We start from the raw sequence: 26,764 nt of genomic DNA on the forward strand, positions 1-26,764 counted from the left end.
TCAACCCCATAGAGTAGCTATCACCAAATGTTCACATTTAAATTTAAAAATAACATATTTATTTCCACATTGTATTTCAGTTATTTCTAGCCTACTCATAATAATCTGTTATGTTAAAGTTTGTAAACGTACTTTGTACACATTTACTTGAATTCTGTGACACCCATTCACTATCCCCTGTGAGTAGACACTGCTGTGTCACACATATCACAGAGACCACCTACTGATCTACAGAGGTGCTAGGAGGAGGAGTTTCAGGAGGAGGAGTCAGTACTGGAATCACAATGTGCATGCAGCAAGGAACCATGGGAAATGTAGTCTGTAGAAAGTGAAAGTAAACAGCAGAGGAGAAGCTGCAAAGCATGCAGGGAATCCAGGAAGTTGTGGGCAGGGATGTTGCAGCACTTACCACATGAAAGTAAGCTTATAGTGGATTGTCAGAAATAATCATTGTATTGCTTTTAAAATACTGATGTTATAATGTTATAAAATGAACATGTGTGCAGTGACCATAGCACTCCTTTAGGCTGGGTTCGCACTATTGCGAATTGGATGTGGCTTCCCCCCATAAAATATGCATAGCAGAAGATTGTGACTGGCTCTCTATAGGGCCAGTTCACACATCTCCACAGCAGCTCCGATGCGATTTGCACAGGAATCCTGTGCGTCTTTGGTCTGTTTCAGCTCCGAATTCAGCCAAAAATTCAGGCTGAAATCAGACCTGAAATGATGAATGGAAACGCACCGGACGCCACGATCTCCAGTGTGAACCCAGCCTGAATGTCTGCCTTGATCTCAGGACTAGCTCCTATGGATAGTAGAGGTGGCAGTGCCATAAATTGCATTGATTCTCGCACAGAGTCTGCACTGAAAGTGGAATTATACTGCGACATCAGCACCTTTTCTACACTCATAGGGGCAGATTGAGGTGTAATCCTGCGTACACACGATCAGAATTTTGGTTGGAAAAATCTCTGATGGTTTTCCTGACGGGATTTCGCTCAAGCTGTCTTCACAACACACGGTCAAACCAAATTTCGCGGTGCCGTACAACACGTATGACGGGACTAGAAAAAAGGAAGTTCAATATCCAGTAGCCAATAGCTTCCATCTACTAGTTGAATCTGAGCATGCGTGAGTTTTTGCGTGCATTGCATTTTTTTGCATACACACGATCAGAATTTCCAATAGAAAGTTTTTCCTTTGGAAAAATTGAGAACATGCTCTCAAATTTTTGGCTGACGGGAATTCGGCCAGCTAAATTCCGATGGAGCATACACACGGTCGCATTTTCCGATGAAAAGCTCTCATCTGTCTTTTGCTGGCCAAAATTGCGATCGTGTGTACGCGACATGAGTGTTTTGCAGAAACAAAGCTCTCCTGAGTCCCAACAGCTTGAACCTTGGCAATAATCCCTCCTATTCAGCTGCAACATCTTAAAAAGACGTGAACCAGGATTTCAGGGCGCAATTTTTTTTCATGGGTTAGGACCCATTCAGACCTGTCCATTCCTGTGCATTGTTAATGTGTATTTTTCCACATGCTGAATGGACCAAGAATCAGATATACCCAATTTTTGACAACAAAGCACACCTTAACACACAGTAGTGTTTTGTGGGGCACTGTCGTGCATGTGTGTTGGACGTGCATTGGGGTAGTGTGTTGGGATACCATTAAAAATAAATGACACCATGTGCTAATTCATGTAATGCTTGTTAATGCATATTTCAATCACACGCACGTTAACATGTGTGCCCCTGCAAAGCACTGTTGAATGCATTAACAGAGACTGCTGGACTGCAGTATGTCTTCACTCTGGGGCTTTGATTTCTTTAAACAAAAGCTCCTCTAAGTACCACTTACACCTGTCCTCATAACAGCAATTTAATTTGCAGGAAATCTCCTTGCAATGTAAATCTAAAGTGCTAATTAATTACAGTAAAGCCTCGTGCACGCGATTGGATTTTCCGATGGGAAATGTCTGATGACAGACTGTTCGTGGAAAATCTGACCGTGTGTGTGGTCTGTTGTCGGATTTTCCAAACGTGTGTACCCAAGTCCGCCGGACAAAAGTCCAAAGTACAAACACGCATGCTCGGAAGCAAGGACGAAACAGAAGCGGTCGGGCTTGTAAAACTAGCGTTGTAATGGAGAATTAACATTTGTGACGTGGCAAATTATGAAATGCCGTAATGCAGCGCACATTCTATTCTTCTTTAATGGGATGATAATGAAGCTGCTTTGCTGGTGATACTGATGGAGTTCTGCCAAATGTATTTTAACCACTTAAGCCCTGGACCATTTGGCTGGCCAAAGACCAGAGCACTTTTAGCGATTTGGCACTGCGTCGCTTTAACTGACAATTGCGTGGTCGTGCGATGTGGCTCCCAAACAAAATTGATGTCCTTTTTTCCCCAACAAAGAGAGATTTCTTTTGGTGGTATTTGATCACCTCTGCGTTTTTTATTTTTTGCGCTATAAACAAAAAAATAGAGCGACAATTTTGAGAAAAATGCATTATTTTTTACTTTTTGCTATAATAAATATGCCCAAAAAATATATCAAAAATTTTTTTTCCCTCAGTTTAGGCCGATATGTATTCTTCTACATATTTTTGGTAAAAAAAAATCGCAATAAGTGTTTATTGATAGGTTTGCGCAAAAGTTATAGCGTCTACAAAATAGGGGATGGTTTTATGGCATTTTTATTCATAATTTTTTTTTTTACTAGTAATGGCGGCGATCAGTGATTTTTATCATGACTGCGACATTATGGCGGACAATTTGGACACTTTTGGTGCTATTTTGGGACCATTCACATTTACAGCGATCAGTGCGATTAAAAATACTTTGATTACTGTGTAAATGTGAAGGGGTTAACCAGGAGGGGACGCTGCAGGGGTTAAGTGTGTCCGATTACAGGGAGCGGTGATCAGTGTCTCTAGGCAGAAGGGGGAAATGCTTGTTCACATTAGCATTTCCCCATTCTTCCTCTCCGGGAGATGATCGCGGGTAACCCCCGCGGACATCGAGTCCACGGGACCCATGATTACACTCACAGAGCTTGCGGCAGGCAAATTTAAAGGGACGTACATGTACGCCCATTTGCCTGTCTGTGCCATGCTGCTGACGTAAATGTTTGTGGTCGGCAATTGGTTAAAAGGCTTTTTTTTTTCTGGTATCAAGAATAATATTATTATGTTTATTATGCTTTGCTTAATATGCTTCTTTTTTTTTTTTTGTCCGTTACCACAACACCATTAGCCAATAGTTTTTAAGATCAAAGATACAACTATGTTGGGGTCCTTTGTTAATTTTACATTGTATTTTTTAAATGTAACTGCTTACTCCCAAACTATCATTTGAAGTAAAACACATAGCCAAGTATTATTCTACACAATTTTTTTATTGTGCAATAAAAAAAGAAAACAAATAAAATTAGACATGCTATCCGCCAATAGAACTTAACCAAAAAGTGCATTCAATGCATCCAAAAATGTAGAAAATATACCAAATCAAATCATTATTCAACCATAAAATAAAATTAAAGCCTATTGCATGTGTCCTACTTCTTAATATAGGGAGTCAACAATGCCAAGAGTTGGTGAAAGCAGGGATCCGTCATCCGGAGATAATTCCGAAAATCATCCGGATTATTCTCTTGGAGCTCCCGCAGCAAAGGCATATGACATAATTGGTCACGATTAATAAAACAACCAATTATTGGTCCAAGAAATCCTCCTCCTGTTCCTCGACTGGACATGGGTCAAAGCAAAAACTCCAAAGCCAATAATAAATAACGCATTATCTCCTCCGATTCCGCAACATGTCTGGTTGACGAACGGCCGTTCAGAAACAAACTGAAAAGCACAAAATGAAAAGCGCAAAATGAAAAGTGTGAAATGAAAAGCACAAATCAATACTCGTCAAACGTTCTACTTCCTCTTTATTGGCGTGTAGTACATCTAGTACGACACTACGTTCGTGCTTGTTGGCCAACAATTGCTTGCCGTTTGTATACAAGACAAATTTTGGGCCAACACCCTTTGGACAAAAGTCTCAAGCTTTGTCTGCTGAAAATCCGATCATGTGTATGAGGCTTAACTTCTATGCCGTCCTTTCATACAACAAATTATACAAATACTGTGAATGGTGCATGCACAATGGTACTGGTAGCTCTCTGCTTCCCATTCCTGCTATATTATGAATGGAATTGTTGCAAAAGGAAACCCAATAAACTTCCATTGCATCTGTTATTACTGTTCATAAAGAGAGTGCAGTAGTAGAGAGTGCACAGATAACTGCCTGCCCAGTTTTGGGGAGCCCCCATTCTTTTCTGATATAGCAGTAGCCCACCATTGGTCTCAATGCTTGATGGCCTTTCCATATAATTGAATACAGACTCTTTTGCACATGTGTCAGCCAGGCATGGCAGATATGTGTAAATGTACGTTCATGGCGCGTACACACGATCAAACTATCCGGCGCACTTGGTCCGGTGGACCAGAGTCCGCCGGACAATCCGCCCGTGTGTGGGCTCCGGCGGACGTTTTTTCCCCAAAAGTCTGGCGGACTTAGAAAGTAGTTTTGACTCAAAAATTGTCAGGCGGACAATCCGGCCATGTGTGTGTCCCACACACGGAGAAAAGTCACCTGGTATGAACCAAAAACAGCGCGGAGGTTCCCCCCAGGTCCATATCAGACCCCTATCCGAGCACGCAGCCCGGCCGGTCAGGAAAGGGGGTGGGGACGAGTGAGCGCCCCCCCCCCCCCCTCCTGAGCCGTACCAGGCCGTGTGCCCTCAACATGGGGGGGTGCTTTGGGGAAAGGGGGGGCGAGCGGCCCCCACACTCCAAAGCACCTTGTCCCCATGTTGATGAGGACAAGGGCCTCTTCCCGACAACACTGGCCGTTGGTTGTTGGGGTCTGCGGGCGGGGGGCTTAACGGAATCCAGGAGCCCCCTTTAATAAGGGGGCCCCCAGATACCGGCCCCCCACCCTATGTGAATGAGTATGGGGTACAATGTACCCCTACCCATTCACCTGGTGAAAAAAAAAAATGTAAAAAAAAAACACAACACAAGGGTTTAAAATAATTTATTGCACAGCTCTGGGGGTCTTCTTCCGTCTTGGGGTGCCGGACTCCTCCGCTATCTTCTGCTAGCTCTTTTACTAGCGGAGGAGCCTGGCTTTCTTCTTCGTCGACGCCCGGGGGTCTTCTTTCAACTTTGGGGGGTCTTGTCCCCTGCTTCGGTTCTTTTTGCTGGGCCTCCGCTTTCTTCCTTTAGCTCTTTTACTAGCGGTGGCCTGGTCTTCTGTCGCCGCCTCTTCTTCCGACTTTGGGGGTCTTGTCCCCCTCTTCGGTTCTTCTTGCCAGGCTCATTCCAGCTCTTTTACTGGCGGTGGCCCGGTCTTCTGCCGCCGCCTCTTCTTCCGACTTCGGGGGTCTTGTCCCCCTCTTCGGTTCTTCTTGCCGGGCCTCCGCTACTGGCAGTGGCCCGGTCTTCTGTCGCCGCTGTCTTCGCCGCCTTTTCTTCTTCTGTTCTTCTCTTCTTCTTCCTTGAGATGTTGACACGACGCTGTCTCTGGCCATAATGACAGGGACATGTTGCGCGGCGACTTATATAGGAACAATGGGCGGGGTCACCTGGTGATGTCCCCACCCATTATGATGTCACAGTCCCAGAGGATGCTGGGACATCTTTACTGTGGCATGTGAATACCCTTATCCGCTGCCTTTGCAGCTTAAGGGAGGCAGTTATTTATGCCCCCAGCGGCAAGTCTATATAAGGCCTTAAAGTAGGAATATAGGTAAAACTTTTTTTTTTCTATTTTGGATACAGCAAGGGAGGGGTAGAACGCTTGTCAGTTTTTTTTCGCTGTTTATTTCTCATTGTGGAAATTTCTATTCACTTCCTGTCCCATAGCCAAACAGGAAGTGAGAGGAAAATCCTGTAAATCAAGAGAATTCATTGAGGAACCCCTGGTCACCAGATCTAGTGTACCCATTAGAAGATTTACCCTCTATTGCCCTGTACACACGGTCTGACTTTTCAGCGGAAAATGTGCGATCGGATTGTGTTGTGTGATCGTGTGTGGGCTCCATCGGACTTTTTCCATCGGAATTTCCGACACACTAAGTTGGAGATCTGGATCTAAAATTTTCCGACAACAAAATCCAATCATTTAAATTCCAATCACGTGTAGACAGTTCTGACGGACAAAGTGCCACGCATGTTCAGAATAAATTACGAGACGAAAGCTATTGGCTACTGGCCTCTTTATAGTCCCGTCGTACGTGGTTTACTTCACCTCGTTCTGAACGATCGGATTTTCCGACAACTTTTTGCGACCGTTTTGGGCCAAAATGTGGGTCATTTCTTTTACTTTACTTTCAATGATAATGGTAAACAGGACAAATACGGAGAGTGAATCTCCGTAATGGGAGCCCATACACCTATAGATTATCTGCAGATTTTCTATGGTTAGATGCAAAAAGTGCAACAGATTTCTCCCATGTTCGCTAAACTGTGTGGATGGAGGAATCCCCCACTTCTTCCATCTAACCAGAGAAAATCTGCAGATAATCTACAGTGGTGTGAAAAAGTGTTTGCCCCCTTCCTCATTTCCTGTTCCTTTGCATGTTTGTCACACTTAAGTGTTTCGGAACATCAAACCAATTTAAACAATAGTCAAGGACAACACAAGTAAACACAAAATGCAATTTGTAAATGAAGGTGTTTATTATTAAAGGTGAAAAAAAATCCAAACCATCATGGCCCTGTGTGAAAAAGTGATTGCCCCCTAAACCTAATAACTGGTTGGGCCACCCTTAGCAGCAACAACTGCAACCAAGAGTTTGCGATAACGTGCAATGAGGCTTTTACAGCGTCCTGGAGGAATTTTGGTCCACTCATCTTTGCAGAATTGTCCTAATTCAGTTACATTAGAGGGTTTTCGAGCATGAACGGCCTTTTTAAGGTCATACCACAACATCTCAATAGGATTCAGGTCAGGACTTTGGCTAGGCCACTCCAAAGTCTTCATTTTGTTTTTCTTCAGCCATTCGGTGGTGGACTTGCTGGTGTGTTTAGGATCATTGTCCTGCTGCAGAACCCAAGTTCGTTTCAGCTTGAGTACACGAACAGATGGTCGGACATTCTCCTTCAGGATCTCTTGGTAGACAGCAGAATTCATAGTTCCTTTTATCACGGCAAGTCTTCCAGGTCCTGAAGCAGCAAAACAGCCCCAGACCATCACACTACCACCACCATATTTTACGGTTGGTATAATGTTCTTTTTATGAAATGCAGTGTTCCTTCTACGCCAGATATACTTGGACACACACCTTCCAAAGAGTTCCACTTTTGTATCATCGGTCCACAGAATGTTGTCCCAAAAGTCTTGGGGATCCTCAAGATGTGTTGTGGAGAAATTGAGACGAGCTTTGATGTTCTTTTTGCTCAGCAGTGGTTTTCTCCTTGGAACTCTGCCATGCAGGCCATTTTTGCCCAGTCTTTTCCTGATGGTGGAGGCATGAACGCTGACCTTAACTGAGGCAAGTGAGGCCTGCAGTTCCTTGGACGTTGTTGTGGGGTCTTTTGTGACCTCTTGGATGAGTCGTCGCTGCGCTCTTGGGGTAATTTTGGGCGGCCGGCCACTCCTGGGAAGGTTCACCACTGTTCCATGTCTTCGCCATTTGTGGATAATGGCTCTCACTGTGGTTCGCTGGATTCCCAAAGCTTTGGAAATGGCTTTATAACCCTTTCCAGACTGATAGATCTCAATTACTTTCTTTCTCAATTGTTCCTGAATTTCTTTGGGTCTCGGCATGATGTGTAGCTTTTAAGGATCTTCTGGTGGACCTTACTGTGTCAAGCAGCTCCTATTTAAGTGATGCCTTGATTGTGAACAGGTGTGGCAATAATCAGGCCTGGGTGTGGCTAGAGAAATTGAACTCAGGTGTGGACAACCACAGTTATAGTATGTTTTAACAAGGGGGGGCAATCACTTTTCACACAGGGCCATGATGGTTTGGATTTTTTTTCACCTTTAATAATAAACACCTTCATTTACAAATTGCATTTTGTGTTTACTTGTGTTGTCCTTGACTATTGTTTAAATTGGTTTGATGTTCCGAAACACTTAAGTGTGACAAACATGCAAAGGAACAGGAAATGAGGAAGGGGGCAAACACTTTTTCACACCACTGTATAGGTGTATGGCCAGCTTTACACTAAAAAAAAAAGTTTTGTGTTTAGTTATACTTTAAGGTGACCATAGATGACTCATTTTTTTTCATCAGCCGGTGGGCTGAAGGAGAAAAATCTAAGCCCTTGTACACACGGTCGGACATTTCGACAACAAAATCCGTCTGATTTTTTCCGACGGATTTAGTCCAAAACTGGTGTTGCATACACACGGTTGGACAAAGTTGGCGGAAAATCTGATCGTTCGTAACATGATGACGTTATTTAGTTACGACGGGACTACGTTCAGGCTAGTAGCCAATAGCTTTGGTCTAGGAATTTCATCTGAGCATGCGTGGCACTTTGTCCGATCGGAATTCTCTACAAACGATCGAACAAAGTCCGATCGGATCATGTTGTCGGAAAATTTTATATCCAGCTCTCAAACTTTGTTGGTCGGGCATTCCGACGGAAAAAGTCTGATGTAGCCCACACACGGTCAGATTATCCGACAACGCGGTCCGATCGGACATTTTCCGTCGGAATGTCCGACTGTGTGTACAAGGGCTAACAGATTTTCTTCATCCACTGAGACATTTGTATTCTGACAGCAGGACTCCTCCACTATCACTATCCACCAATCAAAAGCTGATATTTCCTCTTGCTCCTTGTCCTGGTGACAGGTGCTCTTTGGGACAGGGAGTGTGGGGGGGACGGGTCTGCAATGGATATAAAGACAGCGGTTTAAAAGCTTTCCATTGGAAACTATAGAAATGTTTTTGTGTAGAGCAGAGTTCTAGTGTACGTCATGTACCAATAACAAGCACTACGCAAAACAGAGAGTTTAGGAAGCATCTGATGAAAGCAGAAGTCCTGCTTTAGAGGATGTGATTGATGTAACCCTTATGTAAACCATGTAGGATTTATAGTAATGCTCAGGAGTGCGGCTAAGTCATGCGTTTGCTGCATTGATGTTGTACAGTGTAATTAGGTATCTCTTTCCTGTATTACCATAAACTATGTTGATTGCACATTGGTCAGGTCATTATCATTGGACCAGCTGGCCTGGTAAAGCACTCATGGATCGGAGGATGTTTTTACTGATATGTCATATGTCCATAATGCATTGCAAGCAATCGTCTCATCATGCTTAGAGGAGCAATTTTGAAAATGAAAGCTTTGTTCGTGGATAATGATTCCAGGCTGTGTGTGTTGCAGGCGGGTAGGTGTGTTCTGCTCGCTGCTCCTATTCTCCCCGGGGAGCCCAGAGCCAATCATGGTGTCTGAAGTCATGACATGTTCATATGGAATTATACTAAACGTTTTTTTTTTTCCTTTGGAACTCACAATAGGGCCCCTCAATTTGCTGTCAAAGCTACTTCTGTTTTGGGGTGGCTCTTCCTTTTCAGAAAACAACAGCTCACTGTAGTAAAAATTGTCTTCTTTTACCTATTAAATGTGTATAATGGCCTGTACACACGGTCGGAGATTCCGACGAAAAAATCAGTCGGATTTTTTCTGATGGATTTTGGCCCAAACTTGTCTTGCATACACACAGTCGCACAAAGTTGTCGGAAAATCCGATCGTTCAGAACGAGGTGACGTAAAAGAAGTACGTCGGGACTATAAATGGGCCAGTAGCCAATAGCTTTCGTCTCGTAATTTATTATGAGCATGCATGGCACTTTGTCCGTCGGAATTGTTTACACACGATCGGAATTTAAACGTTCAGATTTTGTTGTCAGAAAATTTTAGATCCAGCTCTCAAACTTTTTTGTCGGAAATTCCAAAGGAAAAAGTCAGATGGAGCCCACACACGATCCCATTTTCCGACAACACGATCCGATCGCACATTTTTCGTCGGAAAGTCCGACCGTGTGTACAGGGCATAACACGCCAGGCCTAGCAGTAAATATCAAGGAGCTTGTTCAATGTACACTAACCCAAAGACACCAGAAGTTTTTGACTAATATCATTGTGATTACTTGCTACCGGTTAACTGAATTTTTGTCTTTTGCCTGATTGAAGAAATGTAACCACTTACTTACTGGGCACTTAAACCCCCCTCCTGCCCAGACCAATTTTCAGTTTTCGGCACTGACGCACTTTGAATGACAATTGCGCGGCCATACAATACTGTACCCAAATTATATTTTTATCATTTTTTTCCCACAAATAGAGCTTTCTTTTGGTGGTATTTAGTCACAGCTGGAGTTTTTATTTTTTGCTAAACAAACAAAAAAAAGATGGAAAATTTTGAAAAAAATAAATCATGTTTAATAGTTTGTTATAAAATTTTGCAAACAGGTAATTTTTCTGCTTCGTTGATATGCACTGATGAGGCGGCACTGGTGGGCACTGAAAGGCTGCACTGGTGGGCACTAATAGACACAGTTAAGGCGGCACTGATAGGCACTGATAAGGTGGTACTTATGGGCACAGATAAGGTCGTACTGATGGCCACTGATAAGATGGCACTGATGGGTGGCATGGATGGGTGGCACGGATGGGCACTGATAGGTACCACTGATAGATGGCACTGATGGGCACTGATAGGTGACACTGATGGGCACTGGTAGGTGACACTGATAGATGGCACTGATGTGCAGCAGCACTGCCCAGGCACTGATTGTGGGCACTGATAGGTGGTACTGTGGGCACTGACAGGTGGCACTGTGGGCACTGACAGGTGGCTCTGGCAGGCACTGACAGGTGGCGCTGGTGGGCACTGGTAGGAGGCACTTGTAGGGGGCACAGGTGGGCACTGAGGAGCTGGGGCACATTGCAGTGAGCGGGACTGATGTCCCGCTCACTGCCATCGGCGATCGGCTTTTTTTTCTCCTCGTGCTGTCAGCTGATTACCGCCTGTGGTGACATCACATGATCAGCTGTCATTGAATCCGCCCACATGCCTGGACCAGCACCCGCCTCAACCTCTCAGGGAACCTGAGACAGCCATTCCCACCCCCTCCACAGCCTAGACCTGCAGTGAGCGAGGGGTGGGCAGAGCAGAGAGACTGACAGTCAGCAGCTCTATGCTCAGGGAGCTTTGAGAACCGCGCGATCAGCAGAGGTTGATCGCTGGGTTCTGAGCATTAGAGCCGGTGGGAAACAGATGGAGCATTGGTCTGATGTTGCACCCCCCTATGTAAGTATGAGTCTAAAAAACAAAAGCAAAAACATACTTCTCTTTTAAATAAAACAATGCCTTTTGTGGGCCATAATGGAGTATAAAGCCTTTGGCTATCCCTTCTGCAGGGTTATGTTTAGTAAATAGCACTAGTATGTTTAGGGAGCAAGTCATCCAGGCCCCAGACATACAATTCTACATTAAAATGGGCATGCGTGGCTAAATTTGATGTAGCCCATTGCTTGAAGCATCTCTGTATAACTCAAGCTATTTAAGGCCTAATTCACAACAGCCGCTGGGTTACAACGTGTGGTGCAGTGGGATCATCGTGGCACATCGCAACGTTTTTTTTTTAAGCTAACTTTATTGAAATGTCACTCTTTGATATTTCAGTAAGTTATAGCACCCACTTCATCGTTAGAGGCAGTGCATTATCTATATCCAGTGAAGTGACTGGCCTCAGGTGATACACAGAGATGACACAAATACTCCTACATAAGTTGTACCTGTTTGTCTACATGTGTCTTTCCCTTACATCCATTCAAAGTGCAGCATTTACACAGGATCTCTCAGCTCTGAATAAAAGGTTGTTGAGAGGAGAGCCGATTGGAGGGAAGAGACACATCCCTCCACACAGCACACAAAAACAGAGGTGAGCCATTCAGCTAGAGGCCCCTCCCCTGTCACCATTTTTCTCTAGGTGTCAGAAAAACTGGTCAGAAGTTACTCATGCTGATAGCAGAGGAACAATGCTTTGTTCATATTTAATGTCTGAGGTTTACAACCACTTTAAATTTATAAACTACTAACTATGGATACGGTTTGGGATAAAGGGAAGAGGAGAGAGGTGGGTGTGCATAAAAAATGTGTTAGGGCTGGTTCACATCTGTGCCTTGCATTTTAGGTGATTATTGTCAAACGATTGACACCTCCAGCTGTATAAAAACCTTCAGTGGCCAGGTAGCAGAAAAGAAGCAGAGTATGAAGACCTGGGCTAAAATGGTGAGTATGCATGCTCCTTTTTTGGAGTGTGGGCTTTGTTTACAACTGATCCTGTGGTGACAAGATCACTAATCCCAAACTCTAATTGTCAGTCCTATCCCAAACCCCGTCAGGCCATGCTCTAATGCTATCCTTAATCATTCCGTTGATCCATTTAACCCCAAATCCTGACCTGTGATAATGGGACAGCAAAATGATCACCCGTGTAAATAATATTTATAGACATTTTGTGTAAGGGATGGTTATAACCCCTGTCAGATTATTTTTCCCCATCTGTGCCCTGTTGGGGAGATTTCCCTTCACTTCCTGTCCAATAGCCAAATGGGAAGTGGGAGGAAATCCCAGCAAATTAAGGGAATTTTTTGGGGACCCCAGCTCAACAGAACTAGTGTCCCCATTGGAAGTTTTTCCTCTATTACTTTTCTGGGGACAATCCAAAATTTGGGATTTTGTTTTACTTACGATGATAATGGTAAACAGGACAAATAGAGTGGGTGAATCTCTCTAAGGGGCACAAACAGCAATAAAATTCTATTAGGTGATCTAATCCTTCCCCACACTGTCCAAAACATCCAAAAAAGTTTTGCCTTTGGTTATACTTTAAAGTAGGAGTAAACTCCCATGGCACATATCTACATATAGGTAAGCCTATAATAAGGCTTACCTATAGGTACAGTAAATATCTTCTTAACGTGCACCGTTTAGGAGATATTTACTTGTAAATGAGCTGGTGATGTCACCAGTGCATGCACTCTGAAGGAGTGTTTTAAGGTAAGTTTCACATTATGTGCTAGTATGCAGATTGGTGAAGTACTGTATTTATCGGTGTATAACACTCACTTTTCCCCCCTGAAAACAGGGGGAAAATCACGGGTGCGTGTTATATGCCGACAGTGTACCTGGGAGGGAGACAAGTGCCACCGGAAATCACAGAGCCATCATCTACTCTCCACTCAGCTCTCACGTCACAAACACTCAGTCCTGCCTCGGCCACAGGCATTGGACCAGTGTTCTGTCTATCACAGGAGCTGGTTCAATGCCGCTGGCAAAGGCGGGACTTTGTATGCGACTGCCGACTGAGAGCCAAGTAAATAGATGACGGCTTGGTGATTTCCTGCAAGGAGAGAGATGGTGAGCTGAATTGATGGGGGTGATGGGTGTAGATCAGGCTGCAGATCAGCACAGATCAGGCTCTAGATGGGCACAGATCAGGCTGCACATGGGCACAGATCAGGTGGCAGATGGGCACAGATCAAGCTGCACATGGGCACAGATCAGGCTGCACTGAAGCTGCAGTTGGGCACAGATCAGGCTGCAGAAGGGCACAGATCAGGCTTCACTGAAGCTGCAGATGAGCACAAATTAGGCTGCACTGAAGCTGCAGATGGGCACAGATCAGGCTGCAAATGGGCACAGATCAGGCTTCACTGAAGCTGCAGATGAGCACAAATTAGGCTGCACTGATGCTGCAGATGGGCACTAATCAGGCTGCATTGATGCTCACTGACCATTATTTTGCTTCAAAGTGGTTTATTTTAAAAAAAAGTTTTTTTTCATGAAACTTCCCCCTTAAATTGGGGTGCATGTTATACGCTGGCACATGTTATACGCCGATAAATACGGTAATGCAGTGTGAAAACTTGCCTCTGCTCAGAAAGTTCCCATAATGATGACTAGGGATGAGCTTTGGTAGGTTTGGACACAAGTCTGATCCCTCCTAACCTATCCTGCCAGGAATATGTCAAAAAGAACAGCCAATCATTGGTAGGAAGGCATGTATACATTGTGGGGTAGGGAATACCTCCACTGCCTATAATTGGCTGTCTGCTTTGACAGCTTCCTGTCTGGAGAGCTCAGAATTGTTTCTGAATACGCCTGAGCTCATCCCTGATGAAGACCAGTTACTGACCAGTCTCTCTCCTTGTACAGGGTGACTGGTAGTTTTCTGGAGGTCGCCTGTGGTGGCAAGTGCATGCTGTGTCCTACAGCTCTGCCCAGGCTATGTACAGTATGGTGACGATGGCACCACTACATTTACAATGTAATACCTGGATCTGCAAAGGCATTTCGGGCACAAAAAGTGCATTTATATATTTTGTTAGTATTGAGGAATATGTTTCAGTGACAGGTTTTGTGCTCAGGTTTGGCTTTAAATGTATTCTTCTACTTGTAAGGACTCATGAAGTATCTACTGTGCTCAGTAGGAATGTTGAAATGTAGCTTATAGCCAAGGGTGCAGTATAGGCCCGTGGAATGGTGTGCCTGTGCACATGTTCTGTTCTGCATTATAAAAAAAGACAACTAAAACGGTTGTAACTGAATATTTTACTGCAGGCATAAAAGAAGAAAATTCACAGTACTTCCAGAGATGATGATTTCATTGTCTTACATTGTTGTTTTATTCTGGATAGTAGAGTTATGCTTTAATGCTCGTTATATATTTTACTGAGTGATGAGATGTCACACTTACGAAAACACACAGATGTAGGATGACAGCGAATGGATTATAATTTATGATGCAGTTGTGTGTTTTTACACGCATGTTTGGTTACACTACAACTTGTATACAGTATGTTGAGCTGTTTGTATATGTGAGCTTATACTACTTGTCTAATGTGTCAGGTGATGTACTTTAGTTTGTTTATGTGCTATAAGAACAATCATAATGAAGACAAATGATGTATGAGATTTTGGTTATTCACAACCATGCACCATGTATGTTGCTTCTAAAAAGAAGAGTAAATTGTATTTTCAGTGAGTTTACGTTCTGAGATATTATCGCAGTGTTTACCTTAACATCATTTTTAATATGGCTCTTACATTTTTAACAGTTTGTTCTTCCATATTTTTTGGTATTGTACTAAATATAGAAATTTGTAGGTTAGTCGCTAGATGGTTCACTGGTTAATTGCAATAACCATCACCCTCAGAAAGGCAACCTCATACCTAAATGCCACATTGACCTAAAAAAAAAAAAGATATGTGGTAAAAAGTTAGATAATATACTTTCCTTTCCCTTGGCCTCTGCCTGTGAAGCCTAAAGCCCCGTACACACAGGGCCGAATGCCGGGCGACATCGGCCAGTTCAATAAAAACCAGCTAACATTCGGCCCATGTGTATGGCAGCTAGTCCGACAGAAGCCGGACGGTTTTCTGGCTTCTTTCAGACTAGCATGCTGGAAAACCAGCCCCCGATCAGCGCTCTCAGCCAATGGCAGAGAATGATGTCAGCATTTAGACTAGATCCTGGGAATTGAGTAGTGACTTAGAAAACGATTCTGCATTGTATTGCAGTGACTTCTCACAAGATTTGGAATACTCTGTATTTCTGGGGATCTCATTATTATTATACATGATTTATATAGCGCCAACAGTTTATGCAGCGCTTTACAATGTAGAGGGGTTGCAGCACAATTACAGTACAGTTCAATACAGAAGGGACAGGAGGGCCCTGGTCGTCAATTCTAAAGGGAAGGGGTGGTGGTACAAAAGGTAATAGATGCGGGGAATGATTTGATGGGGGGTGGCTCGGGGACAGTTGTTAGGTGGGTGTGGGATAGGCTTCCCTGAATAAGTGAGTTTTCAGGGATCTCCTAAAGGTGGACAGGTTAGGGGCTGATTGGATATACCGGGCAGGGAGTTCCAGAGGATGGGAGAGGCTCAGGAGAAGTCCTGAAGACGAGCACAAGATTAGGTAATAAGGGAGCTGAAGAGCAGGAGGTCCTGGGAGGAGCGAAGGGGACTATTTGGGTGATATCTGCAGATGAGGTTGGTGATGTAGCTGGGGGCTCATCTGCAGAACTGTCAACCCGCTGTCTGCCCAGCACTTTGAAATGCAGGCAAACATTTCGTTTAATGAATAGGAGGGGGGGGGGGGGGCGCACACTGGAAAAGTTAATATGGCTTAGAATGCATTGTTTTTTAATTCATTGTGTAGCATGCAAACAGGAGGTAGAGTGAATCCAATAAGTATTAGTGCTGCCCTAATATAAACTCATAAAACACAGTTCTTGGCTTCTATACAGTTCATAAAGTCCAAAAATAATATCTGTGTTTAAACAAGTTGTGACAAAGTGCTCCGTGCTTATTCCATGTAAATAGATGACTTCTGTTCCCGTGAGGTGTTACACCAGCCATTCTCAACCAGGGTTCCTCCAGAGGTTGCTAGAGGTTCCTTGATCTGTGGCCCATGAACCACCTTTTTGATGGTGCCTACAGAGTTCAAGGTTCAGCATCACTTAGCAAAGCCAGCAGCGTGACACCAAATATCTTTGTTAGTATTGAAGCGGGTGCTTGCCAGTATGCCAATTTTTTTTTTGCCTTAAAGCGGGGTTCCACCCTAAAGTGGAACCTCCGCTCATTGGAATCCTCCCCCCCTCCGGTGTCACATTTGGCACCTTTCAGGGGGGTGCAGATACCTGTCTAAGACAGGTATTTGCACCCACTTCTGGGCATAGACTCCCACGGGAGTCTATGCCGTTTCCTGTCCCGCTGCGCTGTCTGCTGGGACACACACGGGTCCCAGAGACAGCGCAGACCATTCCTAGTGCGCTGCGGGACTCACGCATGCGCAGTAGGGAACCGGGAAGTGAAGCTGCAACACTTCACTTCCTGATTCCCTCACCTATAATGGTGACTACAGCAGCCGAGACCCGAGCGATCGATCGGCCTCGGCTACCGACATCGCTGGACCCTGAGACAGGTGAGTGTCCATTTATTAAAAGTCAGCAGCGGTTGTATTTATAGCTGCTGGCTTTTAATATTTTTTTGTAGGTGGAATCCCTCTTTAACTACTTGTGTCCATGGCATTTTTTGCGATACGGCACTGCGTTACTTTAACTGACAATTGCGCGGTCATGCGATGCTGTATCCAAATTAAATTGCTGTCTTTTTTTTCCCCACAAATAAAGCTTTCTTTTGGTGGCATTTGATCACCTCTATGGTTTTTATTTTGTTCGCTATAAATAAAAGAAGACCAACAATTTTATATATGAAAAAATATATATTTCTTTTACTTTTTGCTATAAGACACACCCAATAAAAAAAAAAAAAAAAAAAAATTTCTTCAACAAAAAAGATCAAAAAAAAATCCCCTTGATTGGTTTGCGCAAAAGTTATAGCGCACAAACTAAAGGGATTGATTTCTGACATTTTTTCTTTTTTTACTAGTCATGGTGGCAATCAACGAATTTTGTGGGACTGAGACATTGCAGTGGACAGATCGGACACCTAACTGACACCTTTGACACTTTTTTGGGAACCAGTGACATTATTACAGTGATCAATGCTAAAAAGATGCACTGACACTGTATAACTGACACTGGCAGGGAAGGGGTTAAAGCGGTAGTAAACCCGCACATTTTTTTTTTTTTTTAAACCTGCAAAGCAAAAGGCATAATGAGCTAGTATGCACCGCATACTAGCTCATTATGAAATACTTACCTTAGAACGAGGCCCCGACATCTGGCCCGATCCACGCCGAGGGAGCTGACATGCTCCCTCGGCGTTTCTTCCGGGTATCGCGGCTCCGGCGCTGTGAGTGGCCGGAGCCGCGATATCAGCACTCCCGCGCATGCGCGCGGGAGATTTCATTCCGGCTGGCCGGCCACTGCCGGATTTTCAGGCCGAGAATCCCCTTGTGCGCATGCGCCGCTGCAGTCAGCGGCGCATACCGAGGGGAATATCTCCTAAACCGTACAGGTTTAGGAGATATTTTTTTTTACCTACAGGTAAGCCTTATTATAGGCTTTCCTGTAGGTAAAAGTTAAAAAATGGAGTATACAACCACTTTAACATCAGGGGCGATCAAAGGGTGAAATGTGTTCCCTGTTTATGCTTTCTTACTGTGGGGGGGTTGGGCTCACTGCATGGACACAGTGATCCATGTTCTTGATTAGCAGAAACACAAGATCACAGTGTCCATGCCTGACAGAACAGTGGTCTGCCTTGTTTACATCGGCTGATCGCCATTCTATCTCTTCTCTGGGTAACAATCAGCTGACAGGCTCCCCCTGTGGCCACTTAATGGCTATTGTATGAAACTACGTACAGGTACGTTGTTTCGTGTAGCCGTGCAACCTTGCCACAGTACAACTGCAGCGGGTGGTCGGAAAGCGGTTAAAGTGGTTGTAAACTTTAAGATTTTTCACCTTAATACATTCTACGCATTAAGGTGAAAAACCTTCTGTGCTGCAGCTCCCCCCAGAGCCCCCCCTCCCCTTTTTTCTTACCTGAGCCCAATCCGATCCAGCCATTGGCTCCCGTTGCTGTCAATCAAATCCAGTGACAAGGGAGCGGGGGGGGGGGGGGGCGGCGTTGAGTCAGGAGCGAGCCCACACGGATGCCCCCAGGGAGCACGGCTTTCTTTGGGGGCATCCTATAAAGAATAGGGGCCTGGGATGTCGGCGGGGCACTGTAGAAGAAGAGGATAGGGGCTGCTCTGTGCAAAACGATTGCACAGAGTTTATTATTTTAATAACAAAAGCTAAAGCTCTACATGCCCTTTAACCTTGTGTAATATCTTTTAGTTAGCAAAGCTTGATATATATGCCCCTCGGGTTGTGCTTGTACGAACAAACATTTATGCAGGGGGATAGGATGTAGTATAATATGTTTTCTTGTTAAAGCATTTAATAGCATGTCCACTCTGAGGTATCTGCAGAGAAATACAAAGCAGAGACTTCGGGAGCCCTGTATTCTACCCATTAAGACCCCTTTCACACCGCCGAGCCTATAGTGTCGGCGGTAAAACGCTGCTATTTTTAGCGGCGTTTTACCGTCGGATTTGCGGCGCATTTCAGCCGCTAGCGGGGAGCTTTTACCCCCGCTAGCGGCCAAGAAAGGGTTAAAACCTTCCCGCAATACGCTGCAATAGTGGCGTTTTGCCGGCGGTATAGCTGTGCTGCCCCAGTGATTTCAATGAGGAGACGCGGTAAACACACCGCTCCTTCACCGCTCCAAAGGAGCTGCTGCCAGGACTTTTCCTGGCGTCCTGCCAGTGCACCGCTCCGGTGTGAAAGCCCTCAGGGCTTTCACACTGGAATGAATGTTGCAGCAGTTTGAGGGCGGATTGCAGGCGCTATTTGTAACGCTATAGCGCCTGCAAAACACCCTCGGTGTGAAAGGGCTCTAAGGGCACTATTGTTGGTCTAGGTTAGGGTTCTCAAAACTTTCAAACCAAGGGGCCAGTTTACCGTGCTTTAGACCAGGGTTAATGGGGGCCAGACTGTACCCAGTGGGATTAGAAAATGCTCCGGCATCATTGCATTATCATTGATTTTAATGGGAGGAGTAGTGTCCTTTTGTTGATATCAATTAAAAGAATAGTGCCCAAATGATCATGTCAATAGGGGGAATGATGCCCCATCATTGGTGTCAGTTGGTGGAAGAGTGCCCCAAGGGCCAGATAAAGCAAAGCACCATCCGGCCCCCAGCCTGCACTTTGGAGACCACTGGTCTAAGTGGTGCTGCTGCAAATACGTGGTGGCACCCTAACGCTAGTGAGATTCCTAGGGTTGGTAGTAAATTTGTTGCTGTACTAGATATCAGTATTGATTATAGATAAAGTGTTCTATCAATCACAGATCCATAATGACCTAAGCCACATTATTGTTGAATGCTGTTGTCCTTCTGTTGAAGACACATGCAGGGACACATGAAGAGCTAAATATAAGACTTTCAAAGATGGCAGGTTCCCTATTATTGACCTAAAGAGGCTTTTTGGTACTATTATAGGAAATATATATTTCTGACAATTAAAATGTAATGATACAGGGTGGCAATGGAAATAATATCGGACATTTGCCATTAATTATTTAAATTGGTAAAGTAGATATATTCCAGACTCTCTGCGATGTTGATACATTTTATGTACAGCCAAGTCAGTTCCAGCGGTGCTTGCTCTATATCGATTGATACATTCCCCATTTGCTATGATCATTTGCACAGATCTTATGGGACAGCTGCTGTTCTTGCTGTGGAGTTTGTGGACATCTGATGTCTGATCCGTTTATGATGGTGCAAGAAGGGCAGTGAAGGCAACAACCTTTCATTTGTGCAGGTGGCGATGTCACATAAAAGGTCCAAAAAGCAACTGATTTACATATATTATATATACAATATTATTCATAGTCAGTTATAGTTAATTTCTTGGGCGGGTGGGGATTTAAAATCAACCTTTTGTGAAACTATGAATGATATTTACCCCTGGGAAACATTACTGTGCTGACATGAATACTTCATGAAATGGTTCAGCATACTGCAGTCTCATTTTATTCCCCTTGTCAGTTAAATGGCTGTACGAATGATGAAATTGCATGTTTCTTACTGGTAGATTTTTAGGTTACACAACAGCTAAACAAAACGGACCTCCATCTGAAAAGTTCCTTAACCACTTAAGCCCCGGACCATTTTGCAGCTAAAGGACCAGGCCCCTTTTTGTGATTCGGCACTGCGTCGTTTTAACTGACAATTGCGCAGTTGTGCGACGTGGTTCTCAAACAAAATTGGCGTCCTTTTTTTCCCACAAATAGAGCTTTCTTTTGGTGATATTTGATCACCTCTGCGGTTTTTATTTTTTGTGCTATAAACAAAAATAGAGCAACAATTTTGAAAAAAATTCAATATTTTTTACTTTTTGCTATAATAAATATCCCCCAAAAATATATTAAAAACACTTTTTTCCTCAGTTTAGGCCGATATGTATTCTTCTACATATTTTTGGTAAAAAACATTGCAATAAGCGTGTATTGATTGGTTTGCGAAAAAGTTATAGCGTCTACAACATAGGGGATAGTTATATGGCATTTTTATTAATAATTTTTTTTACTAGTAATGGCGGTGATCAGTGATTTTTATTGTGACTGCGACATTATTGCTGACACGTTGGACAATTTTGACACATTTTTGGGACCATTGGCATTAATACAGCGATTAGTGCGATTAAAAATACATTGATTACTGTAAAAATGTAATTGGCAGTAAAGGCGTTAACCACTGGGGGGCAGTGTAGGGGTTAAGTGTATGTGTGTTTTTTTTACTGTAGGGGTTGTGGCTTGGCGTGTGACGTCACTGATTTTCTTTCCCTGTGACAGGGAACAGACGATCAGTGACAGGCTCACTAGGAAGCACGAGGAGAGGTTTGTTTACACTTACCTCTCCTGGTTCTTCAGCTCTATGACCCGATCGCAGGACACCGGCGGCGATCAGGTCTGCGGGTCCCGTGGCCACAGCCACGGAGCTCAGGACCGGGTCGCACGTGCGCCCCGCCGGCGGCGCACGTGCGACCCACGGCTGGGCACTTAAAGGACAACGTACCTGTATGTGCTTGTGCCCAGCCGTGCCATTCTGCCGACGTATATCGGCATGAGGCCGTCCTTAAGTGGTTAAAGTGACATTAAGGCTACTTTCACACTGAGGCACTCTGCAGGCACGATAGTGCTAAAAATAGCACCTGCAAAGCGCCCTGAAAGAGACGCTCAATTCACTCCAATGTGAAAGCCCGAGGGCTTATAGACTGGAGCGGTGCGCTTGCCGGACAGTCAAAAAAGTCCTGCAACCCGCATCTTTGCAGCACTATAGGAGAGGTGCATTCACCGCTCCTAAAGCGGCCATTCCCATTCGGCTGCTACCGGGGGTTAAAACTGCCCCACTAGCGGCCGAATAGCGCCACTAAAACGACGGTAAAGTGGCGCTAAAAAATAAGGCGCCCGCCACCCCAGTGTGAAATTAGCCTAAAGGGGTTGTAAACGCAGAAGATTTTTTATCTTCTTGCATTCTAAGATAAAAAGCCATCTGTGTGCAGTAGCCACCCTTAGCCCCCCCTAACACTTACCTGAGGTCCATCTAGTTCCAGCAATGTCCATGAATGTCTCAGCCCTGTGAGATTCCCCTTCCTGATTGGCCTTCCTGATCCTTCCTGATTGGCTGAAACACAGCAGCGGCGTCATTGGCTCCCGCTGCTGTCAATCAAAGTCAGCTTCTGCCGAAGGGGCATGACTGTTAAAAGTCTGCTGATCAGCTCCTGATCAGCACTCTCAGCCAGTGGCTGAGAGCGTTGACCGCAGTGTTATGGCGGAGGGTCAGAGCACTATAGCACAGCAGGGGATATCACTGTAATAACATTGCATAGTTAATACAGCGGCTCCTCCTGAGCTGTCAGTTTTTTTCGTTCAGCCTTGCTGAGTTGAAGGGAAAAAAATCTCGTAATGTGTACCAGGCTTAAAGTGATACTAAAGTCATGTTTAATTTTTTGTTAAAAATAACAAACATGTTAAACTTATCTGCTCTGTGCAGTGGTCCTCCTTTTCTCGTGTCCCTATTCGGGGCTCCTGGCCCCTCTCTCCTGATCAGTGCCCCCACAGCAAGCAGCGTGCTATAGGGGCACCCTATCTGAGCCACCGCTCAGCTGCGGTTTGGCCCCGCCCCCTCTTTCACCTTATTGGTTCACTGATTTTGATTGACATCAGCTGTTGTTTCAGCCAATGAGTCCCGGGCAGCCGAGTCTCTCGTGCAACATCACTGGATATAGAGGGGGTTCAGGTAGGTATTAGGGGGGACTGAGGGGGGCTGCTGCAGTGCAAACAGAAAGTTTTTTTATTAAAAACCATCTGCCATTACAACCACTTTAAGGCACAAAAGGGGACATTTAATAAAATTTGAACAGACAGAATCTGGAGCTGCTGTGCATAGTAACCAATCAGCTTCTATCTTTAGCTTGTTCCGTTCACCTTTAAAAATAAAAGGTAGACCCTGATTGGATGCCATGCACAGCTCCTCCAGATTCTTTCTGCCCCAGTTTTAGTAAATTCCCCTCAAGGTATTATTAACCACTTCCCACCCGGCCAATGCACATATACGGCCGGGTGGGAGCCGCCTACTCCTGATATGACGTTCAGGAACGTCATTCAGGAGTAGCGGGATCGCCCGCGCGTGCGCCCGCGCAGCGGCGCGATCCCGATGCGCCCGTGTCACCCGGACACGGCGCATCTCAGATCGGCAGGAGGGCTCTGTGATTGGCCCTCCTGATCACATGACGGCCGTGTCCAATCACGGCCGTCATGTGATGTAAACAAACAGCCGGTTGCTAGGCAATCGGCTCCTCCTCTCCTCACACAGAAGTCATCGCTGTGGAGAGGAGAGCAGATCGCTGCAGCCGGCTGCTGATCAGTGAGTATGAGCTGCTTTTTACAGCTTTTTACTCACTGATCACCAGTCTAGTGTACACAGTAAACACACCACACAGTAAACACATCACACAGTATAAACACAATGTCCCCACACATGTCCCCAAAACATACATGTCCCCAAATAATAAAAACACATGTCCCTAATAATAAAAACATGTCCCCCACATATGTCCCACTAAAATCACATGTCCCAATGATTATCTGCACACATATGTACGTGATCACCTGCACACATATGTACATGATCATTTGCGTACATATGTCCGTGATCACACAAACCAATTATTATACACTTAACGGATTTTTTTTTACCAAAAACATGTAGCAGAATACATTTTGGCTTAAATTTATGACAAAATTTGATTTTATTGGATTTTTATTGAAGTAGAAAAAAGAAAATAGTTTTTTTTTCCAAATTTCCGCTTTTTTGCGCTTATATCGCAAAAAATAAAAAACGGAGTCGTGAATAAATACCACCAAAATAAAGCTCTATTTGTGCGAACAAAATGATAAAAATTTCATTTGGGTACAGTGTAGCATGACCGCGCAATTGTCACTGAAAGCGCTAGAGCGCTGAAAGCTGAAAATTGGGCTGGGAAGGAAGGGGGCGAAAGTGCCCTGTATTGAAGTGGTTAAGAGCGAACTGATGATTTATTGCTTGTATTGGTATATGAAGTAGGTAGCTTACTGGCTCAGTGCCCTAAATTTAAGCTGACAGAAACTATATGTGTATTCATCCCTACTGATAATTATTTACACTAATAAGGCAGTTATAATATTTAGAGATAAAAATCATTCTGTAATAGTACATGATTAATGATTATATTATGATAATACTCTGTTCATTGTTCAGTGTAATCAAAGAATTATGGTTTGAAGTCATACTGTAAATACCCTAGAGTTTAAAATATCATTAAGAATTAAGAATAGCATTATCCGTTCCCAGCTAAGTCACCTAGATGGACTTTCTTCAATACTCGCAAATCTGTTAATGGTACATTTCAGTCATAATTGGAAATGAAAAAGAATTAACTTAAAAAAGAAAGAGTATGAACACCTAGAGGCGCCTGCTCTCTTCGGCTCCTCCACATTCCTATTGGCTCATCGCTATGATGGACTGACTTTTTGTCAAAGAAGTTCAGTATGTATGTAAAACTTCACCACTTCCAGGATACATGACTACAATGTCCAAAACAATGGAAGAGTTCTGTCTCCAAAAAAGTCATTTCAATTGAAAATGTGGTGACAACAGTTTTTTGGGATACGGAATGGGTGGGGATGTTGGGTTACATCGTGAAAGGTCAAACTATCACTTAAGCCCCATACACGCTATCAGTTTTTCTGCTGAGTTTTTCCTTCAGATTTACCAAAACCATATAATATGAGGTCAAACCTTAGGAGTTTCCATGTGTATGCAATCAGGCAGGCCCTTGCACTACATGGTTTTGGTAAACCCAAAGGAAAAACTCAGCAGAAAAACTGATAGCGTGTATGGGGCTTTAACCTCCCTGGCGGTGATCCCGAGTCTGGCTCGGGCTGGGATTTTACTATCATAAGCGGTAACCCCGAGCCAGACTCGGGATCGCATCGCTGGATACAGGGAGGACACAGGGAGAAGTTACTTACCTTGTCCCATGGATCCAGCGATGTCCTCCGTGCTGTGTGATCGAGCTGTCCTCCGCTCGATTCACACAGTGCCCGAGTGCCGCCGAGCTCCGTTCCCTGCGACGTTACGACGCACGGGTGCAGAGATCGGCGCTAAATTCAAAAAAGTAAAAACACACACAGTACTGTAATCTTACAGATTACAGTACTGTATAAAAAAAAATTACACACCCTCTTTGTCCCTAGTGGTTTGTCCAGTGCCCTGCATGTACTTTTATATTATAAATACTGTTTTTTCTGCCTGAAATTTGGACATTGCCCATAGCAACCAAAAAGTGTCCCTTTATGTCAAAAGTGATTTTAGACCAACTAGAAAACAGCGATAATAAATTATAATCACTTGCAGAGTTGAGGGATAGCGATTTGTGGGGAAATTCGTCATCAAACACTAAATCTAATGACAGCGACAATTCTGCAAATGAGCAAATTTCTGTGATTTTGGATTTGATTACATTATTGAATAATTTTTATTATTATTTATTATATTATAAACTTTATCATACCCGGGATGTCTGCTAGACTCTGGTTTGAACAGATTTAAGAGCGTTATTCCTAAGAAGTACAGGACTGCAATATTAAACGCCAAATTTCCATGCAAAATAATTGTACCGCTTTCAGCACCTAAAACCAGAACTAATCATACCGCCAGGGAGGTTAAGCATACTATGCTTGCCTGCTAGGAAAACTTTTCAAGGATGAACACAAACATTTTGGAATTTTAGTTTGATGTGCTTCAGCACCTTCACCTTATCATGTCTTCTCAGAGTACCATCTGTTCCCTAATCGAATTGCCCCATACACAAGTGGAATTTCCGTCTTGGATGTTTTTTCCAACGGAATTCCACTCAAGCTTGGCTTGCATACACACGGTCACACAAAAGTTCTCTGAACTTTCGACCGTCAAGAACACGGTGATGTACAACACTAAAGCGAGACGAGAAAATGAAGTTCAATGCTTCCGAGCATGCGTCAAGTTGTTTCCGAGCATGCGTAGGAATTTTGCACGTCGGAATTGCTACAGACGATCGGAATTTCCGATTGGAACTTTTTTCCGTTGGAAAAATGGAGAACCTGCCTCTCAATCTTTTGCTGGCGGAAATTCTACCAACAAAAGTCCGATGGAGCATACACGCAGTCGGAATTTCCGACCAAAAGCACACATCAGACTTTTGCTGCTGGAATTTCCGATCGTGTGTATGGGGCTTAAAAGAACTTCTCTGGTGAGCATTTTGTGTTCTACAAAAGCAAGACTTATGCTTTAGGAACCAGTTAGTTTTAATGAGAGCCTTGCATCACTGATGGAATTAGCATCTAGACTCTTAAGGGACCTTCTAAAAATATAATCCTATGTTATTTTTCTAAAACCACCCCTTCATGGTGAGTTTGAGAATTTATGGGGCTCTATACATGTGGTTCTCAATTTTTGATAGGATTCCAGAAATGTGTTTGTATTTCAATTTTTGCATAATTAAAACACATTTTTCTTATAAAAAATAATGAAGACAGTTATAGCAGCATTCCACACTCATAATTTTGACACTATTTGGATGATGAGACCTGCCATGCACTAAACCATATCCATCGGCACAAGGC

The 26,764-nt window shown here is 44.0% G+C and overlaps 1 protein-coding gene across 3 annotated transcripts in view; it reads left to right on the forward strand.

The window, feature by feature from the left end:
• Positions 1–26,764, forward strand: part of RARG (retinoic acid receptor gamma) — a 343,460-nt gene that overhangs the window by 49,626 nt on the left and 267,070 nt on the right. Inside the window, exon 2 of one of the 3 annotated variants that reach the window (XM_077483865.1) lies at positions 12,223–12,320. The exons of the other annotated variants lie outside the window; for them this stretch is intronic. The gene's annotated coding sequence lies outside the window, so the exon portion shown is untranslated. The remainder of the gene's footprint in view (positions 1–12,222; positions 12,321–26,764) is intronic. 3 annotated transcript variants of the gene reach the window in all.

Source organism: Lithobates pipiens, unplaced genomic scaffold, assembly GCF_037356315.1.
Source record: "Lithobates pipiens isolate NorthernLeopardFrog02 unplaced genomic scaffold, aLitPip1_a1.2 Scaffold_16, whole genome shotgun sequence".
Classification (NCBI taxonomy): domain Eukaryota; kingdom Metazoa; phylum Chordata; class Amphibia; order Anura; family Ranidae; genus Lithobates; species Lithobates pipiens.